The sequence below is a fragment of the Protomyctophum parallelum genome (genome assembly GCF_964188405.1).
Source record: "Protomyctophum parallelum genome assembly, chromosome: 8".
NCBI classification, from domain to species: Eukaryota; Metazoa; Chordata; class Actinopteri; order Myctophiformes; family Myctophidae; genus Protomyctophum; species Protomyctophum parallelum.
The window spans coordinates 20866860-20884074 of record NC_139703.1 but is presented as its reverse complement, the minus strand read 5'-3'; the positions used below and the strand labels follow the sequence as shown (position 1 = coordinate 20884074).

Here is a 17215-nt window from a genome sequence, read left to right as displayed (position 1 = left end):
CACTGATCGACATATACGTCACCATCGAAAGCCGTCACTCAGAGTATGAGTCAATTTACAATAAATAATTCAATAATTATACTGTATACGTGATTATTTCAGTTTATATACCTTTTTCTTTCATCGGATATCGATGATTTATTTTTCTTTGAGAAACTAAAAAGGGATCCAGAATAGTTCTAGATTGATAAAACTGTATTTCTTTTATAGATAGAAACTTGTAACATACTTAATGATAATACTTTTTTACATGCATAAAGTAGGTAGTTATACCTATAAATTCAAATTTTCAAACGTTCCTTCACAGAGAAACTGAGATTTGATAGTTTGTAGCGGTCGAAAGTGTCATGGTCTGGCGCCCTACCATGTCAACCACTCCCACATTACATTCCAGCTCTCAGTCCTTGCCACACACCTGCTCAACACTTCCTCATTAGCCCAACAGTGCCATGCCCCTTTCACACCTGAGGACACTTCTCCAATCATCCTGCTCCCTATAAGACTGGACTCATTCCACACACACACACACTGCTGCCAGTACATACTCTGTTTCCTGTGACGCTCCTGGTGCTTTGTTTCACGCCACTGAATCATTCTGCTTTTGGGACCTTACTACTTTGAGCTTATTGAAAGGTTTGTCTTTGGACTGTTTTTGTTATTTGTGATTTTTGAACAGTTTAGCACTAATTTGCTTTTAGAAGTGCATTTTGGACTTCCTGAGTTTTTGCCTTGAAGAGTTTAGCATTTTTGACTCCCTGCTTTTTTTCCGTTTTGGAGTTTAACCTACGTTTGCTTGTATGTTTTACTTCTCTAATAAATACATTTGAACTTCCCTGCTTGTGGCTCTGCACTTGGGTTCAATCTTCTGCAAATCGTGACAGAAAGTACTTGCGCGCTCTGCTTGCGCACTAGTGTGCAACAAGCAAGTACGCACTCAACAGAGTGCAGTTCTAGTTTTCTCTGTGGTTCCACCCAAAAAAAACGGAGATGACACACTTGTGACACAGGGTGATAACAGTACAGGAGAGGAGTCAATGGATAGATCCTCATTAGCCCACTCAATTCAAGGCTGAAAACAGGCTAATATGAGGGTAAGTGTGTGTGTGTGTGTGTGTGTGTGTGTGTGTGTGTGTGTGTGTGTGCACTTTTGTTTACATACAGATTTGGGACAGAGAAAATATATAATATTTCATGAATAGAGTTGTTGCATAAAGAAGACAACAAATGCAGACATTGTGTTCACTCATTTGTTTTACATGAAATGATACTATTTGTTGCAGAGAAAGTTGAAGTAGGCCAAGACTTGCTGATTTTCAGACTCAACTTTGTTAGTGAGTTTGTGGCAGTTTTGTTTTGCAAGTAAATACAAAGTTGCTAAAAAGCTGCTGAGCAAAGAGCACTAGCTTTAATTTAAAGACAACCTTATTTAAAATTCTGGCCCAATTAAGTGCTGTTTTGTTGTGGTTGCACTGCTGTGGCATGGAGCCAAAAGTGATACTTTTCTAAGCAAAACTTCAAACATAGCCTGTTTTTAGTTGTGTTTATAACAACGGTCTCAGTACTGATCTGGTTCATTATTTTTTAAATGCAGGGTTTGTGCAGATGTTTTTTTTGGGGGGGGGGTGAGTGAATAGCAAACAGTGTGGTTGACGTTAGAGCTGACCTGCACAGCACTAAATCCAAACTAAAGCAGCAAACAGTGTCAACCTCCACTCATATGTCAAAAAAATACTTGTTTTTGTTCTCCATCACAGAACAAACAACAACACAGGAAGGTTATTTACATAATACTGGCTTCTGAATGCAGGGCAAGAGACCCCTCAGACAGTTAACAACATTGCATATGCAACATAGTGCATATACTACACAAATTTGTGGGTGTAAAATAAATGAGTTTACTTCATTAGTCATACTTAAGTGCTATTATGAATGATCCCTGCTGGGTTTAGCTTGACAGCATGTAGGCTACTGTACCACAGCATGTTTATTCTGAGTGATGTGTTTAATGCACGATTAGGCCTACTTAATACAGCACTCACTACATCACTCGCAATGTCATGTGATGCATTGTGAGCTTTAGTTATTTTTAAGCAAACTATGATTTATTTTTGAGTGGTGCAACCACTCCTTACGGAGCTGTGTGTGGATGGCTGGGTGGGTGGCTGGATGGCTGGGTGGGTCTGAGCACGAAAACAGCATGGTTGTTTTTCCACCATTTTGTGCGCAACCTAACACACACAAACACACACGCACATATTAACTGTATATATGATTGCGGGTGTGCCAGTACAGTACAGTACAGTACAGTAGAGGGTACAGTAGAGGGAGTTTTCTGAACGTGTCTGAAAATTGTCACCTACATAAGGACATGCTCAAAACAGGGACTCTCACAGAGGTTTGACAAAGTGCATTTTCTATGGGTAGTGGTACAGGGGAGGAATACATCATTAACAACCCAATTTGGAGCGGTAACCCCTTTTGGTGTTAGCATTATGTTACGCTTTAGCTATTGAAAAAATAGCAGATCTACAAACTGAGCTTGTAGGTCTGCTATTTTGGAAAAATCGAAGAACGTCTGACACAAACATAGCTTTTTCAGAAAACTGTCAGGATGTAGAATTTTAGAATCTGATCTCAGGTCAAAATGGGTTAAGAACTGGCAGCGGATTATACAGCAGATGAAAGAAAAAACTGTGATCATTTGGCGTGCTTCTGGGAATGTTGACGTCATCGATGCTGATTAATTTGGGGGAGTTGAGGCAAATGTGGCTTATATTTTACAAGCAAACAACTGCTGACTGCTGTTTGATGCCTGCACCTCTGGGAGACTAATTTACTGTACGAATAAGAGCATTTTAGACTTCGACTTAAATCTGACTTATTCCTACTTGGAATACACGAACCCGGAACCCTCACACGGGCGCCAGGATTTCTACTCTTGAGCTAAACAGAGTTTTCCTCGTAAAAGTACACATTCAGGGCTTTCATTCGGTGTATAGGATGTATAGCATATTTATTGTGTTCATTTTTATATCTGTATGTCAATCTCTGTGACTTTAAACCTTCATAACTCTGCTTTCATGAAGGTGATGATGATGATGATGATGATGATGATGCGCGCCTCGCCTAATCTATCTCACAGATCTGCTTTCATTGTCTCGATCGCAGTAACAGAGGGGGCAGCAAAAGTCTTGATACGTATCCCATTCCACCGTTCGGTTCAGAACTATAGTATAACGGTGAGAGAGACACGTGTGGTTTGCAAGCTATAGGAACAGCTATTGGGCATGCCTCTCTGGACACCCTCTTTGAAGCACTTTTCATCGCTCCCCCGTAGGAGCGATGAAGCCCGGCTGTGATGTCGACAAGATGACAACACAACGAGGAAGGGAAAAAAGGGCTTCCGCAGAACACAACGGTTTAGGATGAGGAAAAGTTTATTCGTTATACATTACAACCGGGTCGATGACGTCCCCGACGCGTTCATTGCGGACTTATCGCTGCAATTATAATGAAAATAAAAGTGTTACAATCACACGACCGAGCTCGCCGACGAAGACGGCTAAGGTGATCCGTGATCGTGATCCCTCAACGGAAGACCTGTAACCCGGCCAGCGGCCACTGTTGTCATGGCGGTCCCTCGTCCCTCGATACTGTGATTTGTTTGTTAGTTCATAGTATGAAGAAGGAAACATGCATCTGTCCATTTGTGTTGCAGACGTTATGCAATGCCGATCCGGTGCAGATTATCCTTATTCGCCGTGGGGTTTTATGGCGGTTGGCATCCATATGGGCAAGTCGGTGTTTAGGCAGTTCCATCATGTTTTTTTCCGAGAGACCCCCCCATCTCACAAGGTCCTCCTCCTCGGGAGAAACCATGGAGAAACAGGAGGGGAGGGGGGAATCGAGTGTTGTGGTGTTGGGTGAAATGTGATTCTCTTCTATTCACACACACTAGATCATGGGCGCGTCCATTTTAGATACCCTGGCTTCTACACAAGGAAGTGGCCCGCTCTCCTCTTTTCAGGAGAGGGGGGCTTTTTTCCCCCCTCTTTTTTCCGGATCACATAACCGGATCTTTGAAGATGCGATCGGAGCTACTTTATATATTGTCCGGGCGCATAGAAAGATGAATGAAAGTAAAAAAGTGATATAAGCGTATAGATACGTCGTTCGCAACGGACGCATGGCTGACATATGACGTATTAAAACGCGCCGCACAAATTATGTGTGACGTATATTTCCTAACAACTTAAGAGAAGACTGAGAGACTGACGACGGACAGGCAAATGAGAGTTTCGGAGTCCATTTATTTATCGGTGTACAAAAACAGCATCGCACAACCATGGAGCATGGAGCCCCATGGACGAGCTCCTTCAGCCTGTCGGCTTCCAGAGACTCACACACATTTAGACATTTTCAGTAGAGTCTTATACAGATCAAGACAAAGACATCAAAGGAAAGGTGGTCTCTCAGGTTCCCAAACCCCCCCCTATATGGTAATAGCCAAGTCACCTACTAGGAACTAAACACAACAGGAACAGTCCTGTATCCTAACACTTATAGCAACCCCCAACCATTTGTTTGTGGGTCACTAGTTAGTGGCCACTGGCTATTCTAAGATTCCTAGACTGCTAAATACACTATCAGCTAAGTCACTCCGGACTTACCCTGACCAAATCACCCGTGGTGATACCCAAAAAGAAAACATTGATGCACCAGAGTTTAACCATAATGACACATATCTCTTCATATCTCTAGGAAAATACCTCATTGACTCATAATTAGGCTATATGACTCAACTTATCTAATTATACAGTACGACAAACACATATACCAACATGAGGCCTATTAATTCGATCATGTTGAAAACAAACGCGACGCACAATTTCGAAATCAGAGTGAAGGAAAGTTCGTCTCCCCTCCGAATTGGACAAAGGAAAGTTCTTCTGTATGCTGCGCGCAAGTAATGTTTTCGCCCGGTCTCTTCCGCCGTGACAGCTGTCCCGCCATTCGATGTTTATGCAGAAAAACATCAAATCTGTGCCTGTTTTGCTGGGACCAAATGACCACAAATGACCATATTTATTACGTCATCATTTAGAGCTAGTCATACGTATACTATATACATAATCAGTAAAAAATAAAATGGCAAATTGTGCCTGATCTGCTGGGACCAGAGTACGTGGTGTGTATAATTATGTATGACTAGCTCTTAATGATGATGTAAGAAATATGGTCATTTGTGGTCATTTGGTCCCAGCAAACCAGGCACAGGTTTGCTGTTTTCTTGCATAAACATCAAATGGCGGGACAGCTGTCACGGTTTTTGGCGCAAAGTAACCACAGTATACCGCTAATCAACTTACAACTACACACTTTATACAGTATAGAGTATATATGTATACGTATATAGTATATGCCTATATACTATATATACCGTATACTATATATATTTCTTACGTCATCATTTAGAGCTAGTCATATACGTATACTATATACATAATCAGTAAAAATAAAATAGCAAATTGTGCCTGATCTGCTGGGACCAGAGTACGTGGTGTGTATATGTATGACTAGCTCTTAATGATGACGTAAGAAATATGGTCATTTGTGGTCGTTTGGTCCCAGCAAACCAGGCACAGATTTGCTGTTTTCTTGCATAAACATCAAATGGCGGGACAGCTGTCACAGTTTTTGGCGCAAAGTAACCACAGTATACCGCTAATCAACTTACAACTACACACTCTATATAGTATATATGTATACGTATATAGTATATGCCTATATACTATACTATATATATTTCTTACGTGATCATTTACAGCTAGTCATACGTATACTATATACATAATCAGTAAAAATAAAATAGCAAATTGTGCCTGATCTGCTGGGACCAGAGTACGTGGTGTGTATATGTATGACTAGCTCTTAATGATGACGTAAGGAATATGGTCATTTGTGGTCGTTTGGTCCCAGCAAACCAGGCACAGATTTGCTGTTTTCTTGCATAAACATCAAATGGCGGGACAGCTGTCACGGTTTTTGGCGCAAAGTAACCACAGTAGCCTATACCGCTAATCAACTTACAACTACACACTCTATATATTATATATGTATACGTATATAGTATATGCCTATATACTATATACTATATATAGTATATGCCTATATAGTATATGCCTGCTTTGCTGGGACCAAACGACCACAAATGACCATATCTCTTACGTCATCATTTAGAGCTAGTCATACGTATACTATATACACAATCAGTAAAAATAAAATAGCAAGTTGTGCCTGATCTGCTGGGACCAGAGTACGTGGTGTGTATATGTATGACTAGCTCTTCACCCAAACTTATATAGATAGAAACTTGAATCATACTTAATAATACTAGGTGTTTATATGCATAAAGTAGGTAGGTAGCAAATAGTTACATCAAAAAATTATACATTTCAAACGTTCCTTCACAGAGATACTGAGATTTGACAGTTTACAGCGGTCGAAAAGACTTGCGTGCTCTGCTTGCGCACTAGTTGGCCATTTATGGCCTACTAGTGTGCAACAAGCAAGTATGCACTCGACAGAGTGCAGTTCTAGTTACCTTGAAATGTTCGTTCTGCTGCATAGATCAAGGTGAGAAAAAGTTCACTGCTGTTTTTCCGCTGTCCTCGTCATCATCTCTTCTCCCCCCTCCCAACTCTGAAACATCAGATTTGGGAACACTCGTGAAGAGAAAAGAATAACCTGGAACATCTTCATCACAGACCCCTCGAGCAGGTCCGCGAAGGCCCTCAGCTTAGGTCGGTCAATCGGCCACTGCTGCGCCGTGCTGCATCTCACAGCTTGCTGCCCGCGATTGCTGTCCCCACGCCGACATGATGATCAAGGCCTCCGTGTGGCTGTTGCCGCTCCATCGAATTGAACATGAACATCCTACATGAATAGCCATTTTATAGTTCCCTTATCTAATTTAGTTCATGCATCGAGTTTTATTTATTAACCTCCTATTAATTTCCGTTCATTAATCTAATTTATTAACCTCCTACTATTAACCTCCCCCCTTAAGCCATCACCATCATATGGCTCATGACAGGAATCTCAAAGAAAACAGTGCAAAATCACCAGGCACACCCTGTATCATTATATGCCATCTATAAATCAACACATCACTCTCACCAGTCACAGAAGTACACAAATACACTCACACAGTCAGTAGAACAAATCAACCGACACACACACACATCACAGACACATCCATGCACCCAAGGCACATGCACTCATGCACGCACGCCAAAATCCCAGGCTATTTGTCAAGCCAAAGATAGAGAATATTCTATCAAACATCATGATTGGCCCCTCCCAAAAAGAGCAGACAAAAAAACGAAAACCAGATGAAAATACATACACCGGTCACATAACCCCAATAACACACGAAGTCCCCCACGAAATCAGCACCAAAAGAGCGCATACCCACACACGCACGCATGTGCACACGCACGGAGCGGGCATAAGGGAAAACCGCAAAGGCCTACTGGGTAAAAAATGGACGACAAGATCACAACAAGTCGTTCGTGAAACCTGCAACAAATGACAAATATAACAAAAACGAATCAGCATGTCCCCCATATGACAGACATCACAGGGAAAGTAACCACAACGCAAACGAAAAACAAAGTAAAGTTTAAACACTTTCGTACCTGCATGAACAACAAAGGGATTCCCCTCCTCCGTAGAAAACCCCCACCCCCACTACATGAAGGTATACACGGTCCCTAACGAACCACAGAAAAAACAAGAGATCTCAATCCAACATCAACATTAACGCACACCGTGTTTTCCCACTAACCACCGCACGGAGAAAACAGTACAGGCACAGAACAGGGACTCCAATTAATCAAATCAAATGTTTAACGCCTAAATCAAGAATGTAGAATCACACCAAAAAATTGCGAAAATAGATTTGACTCTCGAATAAAAACAACCCTCAGACACCCGCACATTTCCCCCATCAACAAGTTTAGAAAAAACACGGCTCACGTGAGCGCTCAATACATACAAGTATTGACGTACAACAGGCCACAGAGAGCCGCAACTCATAACTCAATGTGGAATGCATTCTGCCGGCCACTTAAAACTAACACGGTTTCTATCAGCTATGTAAGCGGGACATGTCCCCCAGACTCCGAAAGAACATATATTTTTAACCCGTGAACAGCCGTTGGTCCAAAATTACTCCAACTAAATCCCTGGAGATATTTTCCAGGAAAACAACTAATCCACCCAAAAAGTGTTTTCCCTTGTATTAGAATTACCTCCCCAAAAACAGCACTTGGTCATCACCCAACATGGGAAATACACAATACACGCTCCTTTAGAAGCAGAAGGTAATTTGTATATAGTAAAAAAACATATCTTCTGCATTATTAGCCAGGAATGCCTTATAAACGAACCATCACTTGACGACGGAACATTTATAAAGTTAAAGTTGTAAGGAAGAGTATTGTCTCCCCCGGCGTGTACAATCAAAATAAAACAATGGTAAATTAAATGCGCGTTGCCTATACTGAGCGGACGTACTCTGCCCCTCTCCTCCCCCAACTCACATCACTCACCCCATCACCGCGACCACACCGTCACCCACAAAACCAGCCGCAGGTCCGTCTCGCGTGGCGTAGAAAAAATCTCCACCAACATCGGGCGCCATCTGATGTATATTTTGTGTCAAATGACCCTTGTCTTGTAACGGCGATGGTTGAATGAGTGTGAAGAAACGGAGGCAGCCAACAGGTTGCAGTCTTATGAATCCGATCAGGTTTATTGAACAGGATTCACTCAGTACACAAGGCAGCAGGCACGGGCTAAAGGCCCCGTGCCCTCAGTCAGGCGTCACATCGTAGCCAATATCATTGTGAACACACCACAGTAGTCCCAAAACATTGCAATATATTAACTTCAAAGTCCCCTCCTCCGGAAACAGGCTACAGGCCACCTCCGGTTTTACGGGAGCCCAATCAGATTGTTGCTTTCACCGGATCTTCCTGTGAGTAGGAGGGACACATTGCATGTAGCTCATGTGGCACAGTGGCACACTTACCTATACGGTTTATATCAATAGGACTAACTAAATATCTATACTATATATGAAGTATTGCAGAACCATATTTAACACATAATGTCACAAAGGTAGAATGTAATGTATTATTAACAGGTCAACTGATTTAATCACAAATATATTCTATACTAATTTAGAGCAGAGAGCAGAGAACTCTCTGAACACACACAGCTGTTGGATTGTAGTTTGAGATATTTCACGAAGATTAGAACTGTCCCACCACCCCGGGGGTCTTGACAGCTTCTAACAGAGACATTGTATTTACAGGCCCGATTGTAAATAACTCTACGCAGTTTACTCTCTATATGAAGTCAGCGTGTCAGCCTGTGTACCTTAGCTGACCAATATTCATCATATATCTGACCAATATTCATCATGTGTTAATTGATAGATTTCATCCACATGCTCATCAAACAGATAGCATCAACCTGGCACAGATCTTAAAGCTGCTCTGCTCTCAGATAGTGTCAGATGTACCGTCTCTTCATCGGGAGATTTCTAATGGACAACAGAGATTCATCAGCCATTCATGCTTCTGCTTTGAGATACGAGACTTTTGCCAAGAAGAAATATTTTCCCACGAAAAGTGGCATCTGCTTGGTGAAGATATTTCAGCAGTATATTGGGCAGATTACAGGCAGATTAAAGCTCAAAGATTGAGGGTATGTGCATGCATAATGTGAGTGGCAAATCGAGTGGCAAAGTGAGTGAGTTATGTCTTCATTGCTGCCAGTCGCTCTCTACGAGGGAGGTTTGTTTTCACCCATATCTATGGCTGGAGTAATTAATTAATGGATTGATTCAGTGATTCAGTTTTCCCTGAGGGCTGGAACTCGATCAATACAAATAAAACCCTATCCCTGCCACGAAAACAGAGCGAGAAACAATAAACTACCACTGTACATAGCTCTGGTGCATTAACCTGCACAAGGCAAATCCCTGGGTCTATAACATTATTACATTCTAAAACATTAAAGACGGACACCTACACAAGGCAAATCCCTGGTCTAAAACATTATTACATTCTAAAACATACGTCCGTCTGGCCGTCTCATTTTTCATTATTATTAGCTTTTGTTTTGTTATATCATTCAAACTAAAAAACAACAAGATGGAAGAGAAGGCGTTTTCTCAAAGGCTCAGTCGGTTGTATTCCCTCAGGGGTGAGAATGATCGCTGGAAAGTCTCTGACCCCAGGCTAACACATTTTCAATCTCAGCAGTCAAGTCTGACAGAACTCCCCAGAATATATATGAAAAGGGAAAACACAGGGTTAGAGAGTGAAAGACCACAGGACTGAGACACTAAGTGCAAAACCAATTTTACGACAGACAGACATGCTGCTCAGCAGTGCCACTTTAGGTCACTGCAGCTGCAGACAGACAGACAGACAGACAGACAGACAGACAGACACAGACAGACAGACAGACAGACAGACAGACACCCTCCAGGTGTGCAGATCTTTCTCCCTCTGGCCCATAATTACTCTGTGAAATATTTAAGTGCATTCCTCTCTGATGAGAACATTAACGAACCTTTCTTCATCTACAATGCCGCGAGCACGACAAGGACCTTTTTTTTTCTTTCTTTTTTTGCCGGAAGACTAATTGTCTCTGTATGATTAGGAGTTGAAGGTTAATGTGGCCTCGTCTAGATGGAAGACGTAGCAAGGTGGGAGTGAGCGAGATCAGACCAGACAATGTTCAATAAAGTCTGCAGATCAAGAGGCCTAAGCCTCATTACATGTAAATGTAGCTTCCAGCATGGAGGGCCCCACTTTAATGCCTTGCTTTTTTAATTATTCCTCTGCTCTGCAAATGTTAATTGGGTCCAACTGAGCCTCGGGCCTGTTGACTATAAGTACAGAGAGTAAAATACCGTTAATGACTCTGTCCATTTCTAAAGGTGATTGTTGGGAGGACACAGGAGGTATACGGCAACTAAACAATTAAACTGCACATGGACTGTTCTTCAAACTGATTATTAGATTGTTTTTGTGTTGTTTAGTGACCTTTTTTAACTTAAGTGACCCTGTCGAGGAATTCAATTTGATAATGCATTAGGCACCATTTGATACGAATATTATCCCTGGGACCAACCAATCTGCAGTGTTATTTAAACTCTGAGAGAGTTTAAATGGTTACAATGTCAACACGGTCCATTTGACTATCAACCATTTAGCTGGGGGCCTCCTGGAACCACCTCAATGACCCCTAGCTGGGGGTCCCTGGATCACACACTGAGAACCTCTGTTTTGACAGCCTCTACAGTTTGAACAGTGTCAGATAATGTTTGTAATGCAAAATTGGAGTGGAGTTTAACTTTATTATCCAAAAAAAAAAAACGTTGTGAAATATAACTTTTAAGTCATGTATTGATAATGAACTGCCTCTGAAATGATTATAATTTTGTGCATCCTTCGCAGATAGATCATGTAGCCTACAATGTAGTATGTAAGAGATGAAATGCCGAATGATGTGTTACAATCCCCTTGTGAACTAGCAACAGTTGCGAAGCAACTCACTTTCAATCTGCATCTTGCATCAAGAAACACAGAATAAATATTCCTGTTTGGGTCGAAAAACAGCAGGGAACCACTTTCTGGCACCCAGTTGTGGAAAAAGTACTTGCATGTTTTACTTAAGTAAATGTATCAATACTGTAATATAGAAATAGCAAAAGTAAAAGTCCAGAATTTAAAATACAAAAGTACAAAGTATTTGCATCAAAATGAACTAATAGTACCAAAAGTAAAAGTACTTATTATGCAGGATGTCCCGTTTTTGTGTTTTCAAATGTATTCAAATGCATTGTGAGCTTGTATATCGGCTATTTTCAAATGGCCAAAATGTATATACTGTAGGGCTGAAGTGGCTAATGTATGTTTTGTAATAATAATAATAATAATCAAAATCTATGCAGTAACTAAAGTTTTCAAATAAATGTAGTGGAGATAAAGTACAATATTTGGATCCAAGATGTAGTGGAGTAGAAGTAAAAGTATTGGAAATTGGAAATACTCCAGTAAAGTAGCCTAAAAAAAATACCTCAAAATTGTACTTAACTACAGTAGGCCTACTTACTTAAGTAAATGTACCTAGTTATTTTACACCACTGCTGGCACCAGTACACTTTGGCAAATTGTGCCTTCCTGCGCCCAACGGCAGAGTTTCTAAATTGCCTCTGGAACAAAGTGTCAGATAGATCATGCTGTCCAATTGAAAAAAGAGCCAAACCAGCAGCATGCCATAATGAAACAGTTCAGACAAGCGAGGCGAGGCATGGTGATTGGCTGTCGTAGTAGGAAGAAAACAAAAGAAGAAGGAATATCAATGACAAGGTGATTGCTCTCCAAGCACCAGTACCTGGCAAGACCCTGGTGGAAGTACAACGTCTGAAATGATTTATCAGAGGTGGATACATACCATAGACGTGTTATCTTCACCAGAAACAGCATTTCCTATTTCTGCACAAACCGTGTATTTCCATATGTCAAATTTGTATGTTTTCTTTTTCTTTTTGTAATACTACAGTGTCACACAAAAGTTGCAAAGATTTGCCGATCTACAACTGCTACCTTTTTTTGCAGTGGCTAACGGGTGCAGTGCTATATATTCCAACCAGTCATTGGTCCGACAATGACAATGTACCTCAAACCCTAACCATAACCGCAAGCATGGAGCAGCGCATGTTCGCCAACATTAACGCATGTTCGCCAACCTTTATCCGGTTGCCAACGTGAAAGGGGAAAACATTTTACTATGTAATTAATATACCTTAGAGCTGTTGTGTGGAAAAGTCCCCTCATTCTGTGTTTCCTAGAACTGGAGGTATGAAAAAAATCATTAATTTATTGACATCATCAAGTTGTGATTCACAATGTTAATTATTGTCTCCACCAGGCCGAAGGCATGGGGGGAGAGTATGTTTTACACTCCGTCCGTCCGTGTGTCCGTTTGTGTGTGTGTCCGTGAGCAGCTAATCTCGGCCATCGTTAACGGTCGATGCCAAATTTTGCACACACACTCCCTGGATGCCAACGATGAACCTCTGCCCCAAACTTTCCAGAACGGCCTGTTATAGCGCCACCAGGAGGCCGCTTTGTGCAAAACAAGTTTTGCACAGTACACCTACAGATTTTGTCCAAACATCGCGCAAATTGGTACACAGTCTCTCTAGAGCCATTCAACGAAACGCGTCTTTCAGATTTCTCAGACTCCATCCTGATTGGTTAAGATTGGCTTCCAAAGTTCACAGGAGTGCTCAGTTTCAAACAAAATGCTGCAAATCATGAACACATCGCGTGATTTCCGTGAAATTGTGCACGCACATTCCCACTAGGCCGAGGAAGAAATGCCACATGAACAATTTCAACTCAGCCTCAAGGTGGCGCTATAACTGGCCGAAAAGGGTTTTTACCTCTAACTGCACGGATCTGTGGATAACTTTGTATGCCAACTCCCTAGTTTACTTTTATCCAACCACCAGATGAAGGCAAGCTGCAATGTCCTACATTCCTATCCTGGTGGAGACCTGTGCCCAGAAGGGCACTTTTTCTAGTTTTACCTATTTTTCCTTCAGTTCTAGGAAACACATAATGGGGGGACTTTCTTTTATTATTTCCACACAACAGCGCTAAGGTATATTAATGACATAGTAAAATGGTGAATATGAGTGGTATTCCCCTTTAACGCATGTTCGCCAACCTTAATCCATTCGTTTTCCGCATGTCGGACTATTAACATGTCGGAAAAGCGTACGCACCACGTGGCTAACGGCTCCAATGAACAGCTATGTGTGTCCGTATAATGTATACATATGTATGTACAGTATGTGTACGTATGTACATATGAGGCCTTTGCTATGTTTCACCAGTTTCAACTAGGGATGTTGAAAAAAGTCGATTATTATTTTGTATTATTATTGTTGTAATGGCTTATTATAAAACGTTATAAACGTTGCTGTTACAAATGTTTTCCAAATGGGAGAGGTACGTGTACATGCGTCTGTGTGTGACAGACACTGCTGTGCTGCTACTTTAGTGCCAACTTTCAGCGCCGCTCATCACATCATAATAATAATAATAATATAATCCATGATTGTTTTGAAAACAGTAGATCAACGCAACGCGTTATGAGCTTGTAGATCGGCTATTTTCAAATAGCCTATTAGTCGCTTCTTTTTGGCTTGTTTTCATAGACCTGAATGTGTTAAGACTGAGTTGTGTTCTAAACTCAAATGCAACCACTCAAGAGGCAGGAAGACAGTTAAGCACTTTAATGTCCAAATAAAGCAGGATAATGACAATGTATATATATATATATATATATATATATATACATAAATACTCTATAGTATAATTAGGTGAGGATATAATATAACACTATACTTAAGGGAAATCCAAGAGGGTAGTCGAAGATTGGCAGCCAAACAAACAGTCCAGAACAAAGGGGACGAACTCCAGGAGTGGCACGGCAGATAGTCAGGTCTGGAGGATGAGAGGAACGAATTAGCAAAACAATAAAACTGCAGCTAAAACACAATAAAAGCTCTACAAAGTACGAACAGCAACTGAGTAGAGAGCACTGTACTTGCCAGGCGTTTCTATGGGAAGATCTGGTGAGGAGTGGAGGGAAGGCAGGGTTCTTGAAGACTCTTGTGATCATAGTAGAATGGAAACAGGTGTGCAGTGCCACACCCAGGCAGCTCGTCAGAGGGGAAGGGGAACACAGAGGTGGACCTGACAATGTGGAAGAGTGATGATGGCGCAGTGGGTTGTGCCCAGGGACACCAGAAGTGGAAGATGGGGGTGGACTGGTGGAGGGTTCGAACCTGGGTTCGAAACCGTAACAGAATGCTTATTTCTCTCACAAATTGTCAACTCTCACACATGCCCTAAAGTAAATTGACAGGTCTGCTGCTCTGAGCTGCAGCGCTCTTCTCGTTGTGAAGAAAACAGAGCAGGACAGAGATGTCAAATACATACGCTCCGTCATTAATACTGTATTTATTCCCCGACCCGACATTAATAATATACGGAACAACGTGGTTCCCAAACATTTTCATGTCAAGGACCCCCAAATTCACACTAAATAGCCCGCGGACCCCCTTTTGAAAAGATATGCCAGGGACCCCCATAAGAGAATGTTTTACGGCTCTAGCAGTGAATTTCAACCCGTTTAATATCAAGGACCCCCAGATTGGCATGCATTAGGCTACAGACCCCCATTTAATAGCATTTATATCTCTGGGACCCCAATTTATATTGTAAAATCAATGCTAATTTAACTCTGAACATGCACATACGCTCTCTGAGTTACAGACCCATAAGGGTTCATTTGGTTCCAAATGATATTTAGCTGGGTCCCCCCTGGAACTCCCTTAGGTACCCCTGGGGGTCCCCGGACCCCACTTTGGGAACCGCTGCATTATGGGACTCGTGACAGGCTGCAGACCATAGAGTGTAAGCCGATAGCATAGCCGATAGCACCGCTGCTCCTTCAGTGTCGTTTACAAAAATGTTTATTTTATTTTATTTTATTATTGGGCTTTGATGCAAATTCTAAACATATGGATGCAGCTGCAGCAGTTGTGTTGCTTAAAGGAATGCATAGTTGCGTTCTCCTCAACTGTTGCGCAGCAACAAAATAATAATAATACTAAAAAACTGAAAACAATGATTGGCCAAATATGAGTCGATTGGCTGAAACGGGCCCACCCTCAGGGGGGCCTCCAACCTCCGACTGACCGTCAGGCGTCAGTCAATCTCCCCGCCACCCTTGGCCCTCTCTCTGTCACTCACTCGCTGCCTTGCTCTCTCCATGATAAGTTAAACCTATTTCCTCTTAATAACCTGGGTAAAATGTACGGCATTGGGAGGTAAAGTGGAGACACTGTCGAGAGTAATGGCTGTGCACGATATTGAACAGTCAAAACTATTTGTATCAATACACCTGTATCAACAGAATAATTATGTCATATGTATGTATGTACCGTATCCAACCGTGTCCGCTTGAGTACGGCATTTCCACTGGGTAACCTAAAGGGGCACTTTTGAGCCGCCCAACAACACACACACACACACACACACACACACACACACACACACACACACACACACACACACACACACACACACACAACCTGCACCGCTCAGTTCAAACTAGTCTGATTTTCCTTCTGAGATGAGGAATTAAATACAAACAATTTCACTCACTTATTCACTTCTTTAATCTTTGACATACAGGAACCAAAGGCACCAAAGGCTAGTATAGGAAATGTATATCAGGGTATATCTTGTATAGCAGATGTTTTATATTATTGTATATGTCTGATGCACAAATATCCACACATGTCACACATTGTAATAGGGCCTGCAATAGGGCCTATTGTATTGAACTGTTATCATTGCACACTGAACAGATGCTATACTGGACTGGTTACAACTGGTTATGGCTGGTTTCACTGGGGAACCCCCAGTTCCATTATATACTCATTTATATACGAACTCATTCACCCTAGACAGCAGACAACGTGCACATTGCACCAAATGTGTCCGCGCACGTGCATGCATGCACATATGCTTGAACACACACACACATGACCAAAGAACGGATATATAGAAACCTATGGAAGGGGGACACATGCATGCATATATTTTATAGGGGCGTTCTGTGTCTTCCATGTCAGAGGTAAACCTTGTATGACTCTGTGATATCATGCAACAACATAACACTGTGAAAGGGTTTCCTGTCTGTGTTGTATCAGGGCTATGTAACCTCACTGATGTCGTGTGAGGACAACCACAGCAGAGAAACATCTTGTGACACTACTTGAAGCGATTATACTGTATGTGGCTCCTCACATACAGTATAATCTTGTATCTTGAGTCCTCTCCTTATATTAATTAGCTATAGAATGAAGCTATACTAGGACAAAGTGCTCACAAAGCGATCTTGATTCTGTTTCCGGACCATTTTGAAAAGCCTACCTGACCAGGCTTGGCGTCTTCACAGATGGAAGCTTCGTTGCCAGTTCTGGAGGATTGTCATTCACATCCAGGATACGGCATCTGGTTAGGATGCCTCTCGGGCGCCTCCC

General features: G+C 41.8%; 1 pseudogene across 1 annotated transcript in view; it reads right to left on the bottom strand.

Moving 5' to 3' along the window:
• The window catches only part of LOC310862946 (cadherin-22-like), a 127329-nt pseudogene that overhangs the window by 31106 nt on the left and 79008 nt on the right, over positions 1 to 17215 (bottom strand). The window contains exon 8 of the transcript in view: positions 17106 to 17199. The product of the transcript in view is annotated as a cadherin-22-like (transcript). The remainder of the gene's footprint in view (positions 1 to 17105; positions 17200 to 17215) is intronic.